Source organism: Octopus bimaculoides, chromosome 8 (genome assembly GCF_001194135.2).
Source record: "Octopus bimaculoides isolate UCB-OBI-ISO-001 chromosome 8, ASM119413v2, whole genome shotgun sequence".
NCBI classification, from domain to species: domain Eukaryota; kingdom Metazoa; phylum Mollusca; class Cephalopoda; order Octopoda; family Octopodidae; genus Octopus; species Octopus bimaculoides.
This window is the reverse complement of record NC_068988.1, coordinates 37136698-37147206: the sequence shown is the minus strand read 5'-3', so window position 1 is coordinate 37147206 and position 10509 is coordinate 37136698.

Genomic DNA, 10509 nt, shown 5'->3' with positions numbered 1-10509 from the left:
ACTACTGCTGCTGCTGCTGCCACTTCTGCTACTACTATTACTGCTGCTGCCTCCACCGCCACTGATGCTGATGCTCGGTGTTAATTACTATTAAAATGTATTTTAACACCGGTAATAATGATAATAATTTTTTTTATTAAATATTACTACAAAAATTGATTTCATGCGTAATACAAAAAAAAAAAACAAGTTAGAAAACAATAACAACAATAACAATAATACGTTCTACTTCAGGCACAAGGACTGTCAGAGCTTTTAGAGAGAGGCGCGGTAATTGATTAAGTCGGCCCCATTACTTAATAGGTTCTTATTTTCTTGCCCCTAAAGGATAAAAGGCAACGTCGATTTCAGCGGTATTTGAACTCAGAACGTAAAGATAGATGAAATGATGCTAAGTATTCTGTGTAGTGTACAAACGATTTTGCCAGCTTATCACCTGGCGTGCAGGTTAAAAGATCGTACAGTGGATGATTTTTTGACGTCCTATTGGACATGTACGTTGCGTTAAGTCAGATTCAACTATCAGTGAATGGCTTAATGAAGATGAGAATTTCAGTTGCGTGTAGGATATGGAAGACATGCAGAGAGTGATTTTAACTATCCTGTTCGCTGCTTCTGAATGCTGAAAGATGAAACACATGTACTGCCAAGGATAGTTAGCATAAAACCACTAAAGGTACAACCAGTTAAATAGGTTTAAGAACCAGAAGGTCCGGAATGTGTGTGGAAGAGGAAGAGGAGGTGGAAACGGACGAAGAGGGAAGGGGAATCGGAGGAAGGAGAAAAAAGGAAGAGGAGGTAGAGGAAACGGAAGCGTAGGAAGGGGAAACGGAGGAAGAGAAGGAAGAGGAAATGGAAGAAGAGGAAGGGGAAATGGAGGAAGAGGTAGAAGGGAAAGAGGAAGAAGTGGAAGAGGATGATGATGGGGATTATGATATTGATGACAATGCTGACAATTCTAAAGACGTTGCCGATGGTGATGACGAAAATGATTGGAGAATACAGTGTTGGAGGTGGAAGATTGTGATGATGATAATGATGAAAATGATGCCGAGGGTGACATTAATTATGAGGGTGATGATTATGATAATGAGGAGGAATGGGAGTGGAATGAAGAGCAACCTAAAATTATAAGGGGCAGACGCACTTTATATCAAGCATCATTACCTATACCACCTCCATAGCACTACAACATTAAAAACAGAATTTTAAAACCAGTATCACATTCATGACTATCGTTAATACGCTACATTGCAGTTACCAAAATTCTGAAACTAATCACACCAAAACCACCGTGTCGAAAACCACTGCTATTAACATAACCACTACTCCACCCACGCCATACTACTGAGACATACAATTGAAGCAAGTAGACCAGATATGATTATAGAGGACACAAACAAATAAAGAAACAGTCTGAGATCATAGACTTCACAAATCCACGTGATAACTAAGTCGATATCAAAAGAATGAAAAATAAAGTGAAATATTAAGAGCTAGTAAGAGTGTTCAAGAGATTGTGGAGGAGAAAGACAATTATCTGTGTGATAATCGGCACAACACCTAAACATCTATAGAAAAGACTGAAAGATGTTGAAATGGAAACTTGCATTTGCCGAATTGCAGAAAAATACCATCCGAAATTCTGCAAGAATTCCAACAAAGATTTTTGAGATTTGAACACATTTGTTGCCACCAAATCTCAGGTTAACATATCTGCTATTTAAATTAGCATGTACTACCTTCATAACAACAACAACAAAATGATAATATTCCTTTCTACCAAAGGCACAAGGCCTGAAATTTTGGAGAGGAATCTTAATCAATTACATCGACCCTAGTGTTTCAGTGGTACTTAATTGATGGATTCCGATAAGATGGAAGACAAAGTCGATCTCGGCGGAATTTGAACACGAATAAGGAGGGACGAAATGCTGCTAAGCGTTTTGCCAGGCGTGAGAAAGATTCTGCCAGATCGCCACCTAAACATTAATAGTAATAATAATAATGATGATGATGATGATAATAATAATAATAATAATAATAATAATAATAATAATAATAATGATAATAGTAATAATAATAATAATAATAATGATAATATGAAGAAGAAGAAGAAAAATAATAATAATAATAATAATAATAATAATAATAATAATAATATTAATAATAATAATAATAATCATCATCATAACAAGAGTGCTTAAGAATCAACGTGGCAGTACCAGGTGATCAACATATCATGAAAAAAAGAGAAAAGATTGATAAATAAGGAGACCTGAGATTTGAGATCGTCAAGATGTGGCAGGTATGAGAGTCAAACATAAAAGTTGTCTCTGTTGTACTCGGAACATTGGGTTCAATACCGGAAGAAACATCTGGAAACTTTAGAAACACTCAAGGATCTAGGTGTATTGCAAAAATCGGCATTACATAGAACTGCATGCATATTGCGTAAAGTACTCTCAATCGGAGGTCATTGTTGTGACTTGACAGGCAATACAAACCTCCGGAAGACACAATATCTTCAATCAACAACATCACGATATTGGATACTCTGCGACGTCTTAAATAATAATACACAGTACATACCCAAGGCACACAGAGCTGCGCTCGGTAGTGAAGTGAAAGCACGTTATAAAAATAAAACTACTGAACAATAATAATAATAATAATAATAATAATAATAATAATAATAATAATAATAATAACAAATGCCCGGTTGCAGTACCAGGCAGTGGCTCTCATGGCTTCTGATCTTACTTGATTGAAAGTGTTATCATGTACATTGTTTTGTCTTTGTATAAAAGATGGGCTACAGCAAATATTCTGCTTAATACCACAGATTTGCTTGTCAGTTGTTTGACCTTAACCAGTTGAGCATGTACCTTGGTGGCTGACGATATGTACATCACTGATCATGTGCAGAAGTAGTGGGGGAGCATCATAGCCATGTGTTGAAAGGAATTCGTTGGGGTTTGAATAATTCACCTTTGGAAACATTTGTGTTTTGCTCAACATCCTTAAACAAACCTTATTCAGGGACCTTTTGAGCGGGACGGGCTACTCGACCTGAAGAAAATTCTAACTGGGTCCCACCTGCGAGGTCATGCGCTGTTTATCTTGATATGAAGACACCATGTCGCGCACATATGGTTGTGATGCATGTGCTTGGTGTGCCCTTATCAGACGGGTAGTCATGATGGGTATACTGGGCTACGTATATTTTACCCCAGTGTCACTTTGATGGCATGCACTGCTCTCTCACTCAATAATAATAATAATAATAATAATAATAATAATAATAATAATAATAATAATAATAATAATAAAAATAAAAATGATGGCGCAAGGCCAAACTTTGGCCACGACTTAGGGATGAGCAATGCTGTGCCGCATCTGCAATAGAGCGGATGAAACCATTGCCCATATCAGGAACGTATGCCCTAGACTTGTCCAAAATCACTACACGTTGTGGCGACACTATCAGGTAACGAAAGTGCTGCACTGGAAACTGCAGGAAAAGTGGGGTCTGGAGAGAATCAAACCGCAGAGAGTGGCGGAGTCGCAGACTAGCAAAATCTTCTGGGATTCCCCAATCCAAACAGGTCAGGTGCTAGAACATAACAGACCAGACCTAATGGTGGTGAACAGAATGCACCACATGTACTATATTGCTGGTGTTGCATGCTCCTTTGACCCACGAATAGTCAAGAAAGAAGGCGGAAAGATAGATAAATACAATCCTCTTAAGTACGAAATAACCCGGCTATAGAAAATGAAGAAGGTGAAGATATTTTGTTGGGTCCTTGGGAAAAGTATCAGAAGACATCAAGAGGAATATAAAGGAAATTAGAATAGAATGCCTAGTAGAACTGTTACACGAGTCTTGCTTCCTTGGCACGGCCAGAATAATCAGAAAAGTATTAGATAGCGGAAAAGAATGGATAGCATGGTAATGTAGGCTGCAGATAGCAAAACAGATAAGCATGTAAGACTCAAACAAAACGTGTGATAAGAGTAGTAGTAGTAGTAGTAGTAGTAGTAGTAGTAGTAGTAGTAGTAGTAGTAATAATAATAATAATAATAATAATAATAATAGCAACAACAACAAAAACAAGAAGAAGAAGAAGAAAAAGAAGAAGAAGAAGAAGAAGAACAACAACAACAACAATATTAATAATAATAATAACAATAATAATAATAATAATAATAATAATAATGATAATATAACATAGAAAACCCTGTATTATGAGAGGACTGGTGTGAGGAAGAGAGACCAAGCCGATGAATTTGAGAAGTTTCGACCGTAACAATATGAAACAAGTGACCCGAACGCTTGCAGAGATTCTAAAACATATTCTGACAAAAGATCTAACGGAAACAAGGGACTTTATCAGATCTGATTCAATTTGAGTTGGTGAATTGGTTGGAAAGATAGTGAGGAAAGCAGACGGACAAAAGGAGCCATGGTGGAAGCGGAGAATTGAAGGCGATATTAAAACTTTGCGCAAAGATCTGAGTCGCAGAGAAGGATGGTGCAAAGCGAAATAGAAAAATGCTAAAAAGATGCAAGAGCATCTTTTATCGAAACCCTAAAACAATGTGTACGAGCAAAGACATTAAAGGTGCAACGGTACACAGATCGCATATCGCAGTTCTAGCAAGGCTATTGGCTCAAATGGTTTAGGTCAATACGCAAGTGAATTGCGTTGCAATAAGACAATTGCCTACAGGGTGGTGCAGTTATGCAGTGGATTGTCGATGAAAGATGGGTCAAAGAGCAACGAGGTTGGTAATTGTGGATCCATTGCTTGTCGTAACCTCATATGGAAAGTGCTAACAAGCATCCTCGCAGGGAAAATATATACTTTCCTTGCGGAAAACAATCTACTTTCAGGAGAACAAAAACGCTGTCGAAAAGGATCCAAAAGCACCAAGGATCATCTTCCAATAGACAATGTTATAATGAAGAATTGTATACGGTACCCCCCCCCCCAAAAAAAAAAACAACAACTTGTGCATAGCCTGGATAGACTTCAAAAAGGGGTACGACATGTTGCTGCATTCGTGGATTTTGGAAACACTCGAAAAGTTCCAAATAGATAAGAGTAACGAATCCTCCCTTTGTAGGCTATGTTGCAACAGAAATAAAATAATCTCACATATTATGAGTAAGTGTAGCAAGCTGGCCCAAAAGCATTACAAAACAAGGCATGATAACGTTGTTAAGTTCGTCCACTGGAGGTTATGTTAAAAGTATGGCCTGAAGAGAGCACGCAAATGTTACGAACATGAACCAGAAGGAGCTATCGAGAAAAGCGAACATAAGATACCCGAGGGATTTTACAATCTAATGTGACCCCGTAATCGTGGTTCGGAGACCAGGTATCGTGGTAGATAAAGGGAAAAAGAGCCAAATTCATAGATATTGCAATACCTGCAGATGCACGCAGAAGTGACAACGAACTAGAAATGATTGAAAAGTACAGACCACTAAAGGACGAAATTGCAAGAATGTGGACTATGAGGAGAGTGTCTGTCATTCCAATAGTTGTAGAGGCACTCAGAGCACTAACTACCAAATTCGAGAAATATATCTGAGCAATTCCTTGGGCTTACACTTTTGGGCACAGGTAGGATTTTGAGATTGACACTTGGATGTTAAATGTCTCCCACGATAACAAACAATAATCAAAGCTTATAATGTGCAGAAATAGACCCTGTGAGACTGCAGGCTGCTGTCTGCTCTCGCAAAATACACCAGAACAAACAAGACTGAACGTTCTGGAAAGTAAAACGATAATTATAATGGCAATTTCAAATCTTGTCACAAGTGCAACCATTTTGAGGGAGGGCATGAGTCGATTACATCAACTCCAGTGTTCAACTGGTATATGTTTTATCTACGCCGAAATGATGAAAGGCAAATTCGATCTCGGAGGTATTTGAATTCAGAACGTAGCCACAGGCCAAATGCCTATATGCATTTCATCCAGAGCGCTAACGATTCTGCCAGCTTACCGCCTTAATAAAAATGATAATGACAAGTGCTATGCGCTGATGCAGTTGTTGTCGATATGTGCATCTCTGATCATGAGCAGAAGTAGTGGGGGAGCATCATAGCCGTGTGTTCAGAAGAATTATTTGGGTGTTTGAATAATTCACCTCTGGAAACATCGGTGTTTCATTCATCATCTTTAAACAGCCCTTATTCAGGGACCTTTTGACCTGAAAAAAAATTCTAAATGGGCCCCACTGGCAAGGCCATGTGCTATTTATCTTGATATAAAATCAATGTGACTTCCTAATCTTGGTTCTGAGACCAGGTATTGTTGTGAGGGATAAAGGGAATAAGAATATGTTGCGCACATGTTGTTGTGATGCATCTGCCTGGTGTAAACTTATCAGACGAGTAGTCATGATGAGTATATTGCGCTTCGTATAATTACACCCCAGTGTCATTTTGCTGCTCTCTCACTCAATAATAAATCCACACATGACAGAGTTGGCCAATACCTACACTGGATAATATGTCGGCATTATAAAATCAAAAGTGCTGACAAATGGTACAGCACCATCCTGAGGCTGTAACTGAGGGAGGAAACGGAACGATTTTTTTTGACTTTCCAGACTGGACCATGAAAGCAAATAAGCAGATATTGCTGTGACTGGCCAATGGATAAAATCTGACTGACGTAAGCATACCTTCTAATCATATCACGGCAAAAGAATTTTATTAGCTTAGAAAATACAAAGATTTGCTGATTGAAAGCGAAAAAACGTGGCATTTGAAGACGGCTACAATACCATCGCTTGTATGAATTCTTGGAATGATTAAAAATGGAACTGAAAATTATTTCAGGATGTTACTACCCATAAAGGAAGTGCAAAAATGTTGTCTCAACTGTAAGTCACACGTGTTGAGAAGAGCATTGTCGCTTTGAATTTTCTTTCCTTTCCTCTTTATTTTCTTCGTTTTCATTTTTTTCTTTTTTCTTTCTTTCCTCTATTTTTTCTCCTTTTTTTCTATCACATGACTTTGTAAATGAAAAATCTAGCGTGCTTATTTTGATGGTCTACCAATTTATATAGCGAATTTCTTTGCTCTAGGTTTTGGGGAGACATTCCTCAAGAAATAGAAGCAAAATTGAAAGAAAATAATGATAATGATGATAATAATAGTAATAATACTTCTTTCTGCTATCGGCACAAAGTCTGAAATATAGTGGGAATTTGCTATTTGATTATATCGACCCCAGTACCTGACTGTTTCCTTACTTTATCCACTCCGAAAGGATGAAGGGCAGACGCTGACCTCGGTCGAATTTGAACACAGGACGTAATGAATCAGAAGAAATGCTACGAAGCATTTTGTCCGACGCGTTAACAATACTGCCTGTTTGCTGACTTTATAATAATAATAATAATGATAATAATAATGATGATGATGATGATGATGATGATGATGATAATAATAATAAATAATAATAATAATAATAATAATAATAATAATAATAATAATAATAATAATAATAATAATAATAATAATAATAATAATAATAATAATAATAATAATAATAAAGTATTATAAACAGCAAGGACAAAAGAAAGACAAAATAGACTGTAAGAACACATAAAATGCAATACAAAAGAAGGCTGGTCCATTTACCATTTTGCTGAATTTCTGAGTAGAAGACAGGAGAGTTAGTAATTGATTAACAATTAGATTTTGAATTTTTATTTTATTTCATTAATATTGAGGAATTTCTCACTGTTTTATTGCGTACAGATGAAGATTTTTACCTCTCGGAAATGGTTGCAAAGTCGATGAAAAATTCAATGGTAATTATGGAGTTGGTACTGGTAACGATGGGAGTATTTATAGTTTCTGCTATGATGGCGATGATGATGATGTTCATACTGCTGGTTTTCGTTAGTGTTATTCGACATGTGCTGAGAATAAGGTTTTCATTCTGATACAGGTATTAGAAGAATACTGTTTCTTTTTTTCCTTTTGCAGTTGTTGCTCTTCGTTTTTGGTTTGTTTTACATTTATACTTTATTTTTTGTTACATGAGATTTTTGATAAACTAATAAAACACATCAATAGTAAAATGCATACGAATAACATTAATTGAACAAGAAGAACAAAGATAAATAATACAAGAGACTGTTAAGAACGACAAGAAGAAAAAAAACAAACAAAATGCAATAATGTGTATGCATAAATATGTGGCGATGATGGGGGCGCAGAAACAGTAACTGGAATTAAACAGCATAATAATGAAAACGATGACCCTGATGATGATAGCGTATAATGATGATGCAGATGAATATAATGATGATGATGATAATGACAATAATAATAACAATAATAATAATAATAATGATAATAATAATAATAATAATAATAATAATAATAATAATAATAATAATAATAATAATAGTTATCACTATTATTATGATAATACTAATAACTAAGACATCAAGAAGGAAGATAGTAATTATACGTTGGTGATCGTGGTGGCTTTGTTCAACTCGGTGGTGCTGATGATACGAAAGAAAAATTAGGGTAACAGAAAATCAAATACACTAAATAATTAACGACAAAATGACACATACACACATATACGTGCGTGCACACACACATACACACGCACATGCACGCACAAACTATAGGAGAGAGAGAGAGAGAGAGAAAGAAAGAGAGAGAGAGAGAGAGAGAGAGAGAGAGAGAGAGCTACACAGAAATGGAGATATAGAATGATGCAAAAAAATATAACGAATTAAATGTGTTAATAGATGGGGATGGAAATGACGCAAGGACTAAAATACTACTATTACTGCTACTGCTGTTGCTACTACTATTACTACTACTACTACTACTACTACTACTACTACTACTACTAATAATAATAATAATAATAATGCTTACTACTAAACGTACTGGTATGAAATTTGAGGTAGGAGTGTTAGTGGATTACATCGACCCCAGTGTTTTATTGGTACTTAATTTATAGATCACGAAAGGATGAAAGGCGAAGACAACCTCGGCGGAATTTGAATCCAGAAAGTGAAGACCAGCGAAATACAGGAATTTTGCCCGGCATGGTAATGATTCTGCTAGCGCACAACACAATGATGATAATAATAATAATGATAATAATAATAATAATAATAATAATAATAATAATAATAATAATAATGATAATAATAATAATAATAATAATAATAATAATAATAATAATAATAATGATAATAATAATCATAGGAGAACCTGACCAGTGGAACGCGTCCCTTCCATAGAAAGTAGAAGAATACGCGTTCGCGTCTAGTTAGACATTAATTGGGGCAAGGCACGTCGTTCAGGCGATAATATACGACGGAGGCGATGTATGAGTTCGCTACCTCTGTCTGGCCTTTCAGGATAAAAAAAAAAAAATACGCGAGTTGTGAAGGATTTGCTACTAGAATTAGCAACACACCTCATTGAAATTGCTTCATAGATGCTGTACAACTGGTTTGTATGCTATTGTATTTGACATCTGAAACATTTACACTCTATATCATTTCATGTAGTGGCGTGTTATGGGCGAAAGAAGCATCATCAGATTGACATATAATATGGTATTGACCTTCAAAGATTTTGAAGTGTAGTTTGAGGGGAAATCTTGACTGCTGTTTGATTTAGATCTAACGATCACTCTAAGATTGACTCAGTTAAAGTTCATGTTTCGCATCACGGTGTTTGAGATCAAATGAAATAAAATTAAGTACATTGACTCTTCATCTGGGGAGGTACTATCTTCTAAATTTAAGTATCAAATGGAACGCCCTGGTTATTATGTAAAATGAAAATAATAGTGAACGGATATTGCACGTCAAGCCAACGTGTACTCTAGTACACGTGGCTGAAGTAAAATGCATTAACGGAATGCTAATTGAAGCAAACTACTTCTTATTCTTATCGTAAATATTGTAGTACCAGCATAAAAGTTATTCGAAGCCAATAAATCTTCAACATCATTTGTAGCATAGTTTGCCGTTCCCAATATCACCATTGCTGTCGTAACTGTTGTCGTCCTCCATTGTCGCCATCTTCGCTGTCCTCGTCGTCGTCTTCGTCATCTTCGTCATCAATATTGTCATCACCAATATCAACACCGTCTTTGTCTTCGTTGACTTCGTTTTCGTGGTCATCACCCGTCTTCTCCACCTCATCCCCCATCCTCTCTCTTTGTCCTCTACCTCCACCTCTACCTTCTCTCCCTGTTCGTCATCTTCGTCCTCACCATCATCATGACCATAGTTTCGTGTGTGAGTCAGTTTATACCTCACTATCTATAATCATCATGCACAAATATGTGTATTGATCCATTACTGCGAGAGTGTTTCTGTAAGTGTTTTTGTACGAGTGAGTGTGTTTTTGTAAGTTTCCGTGTAGAGGTATTTCACAAGCTGTATGAAACAGATTAATTCTAATTAGTCGTACAATGAATTATATAT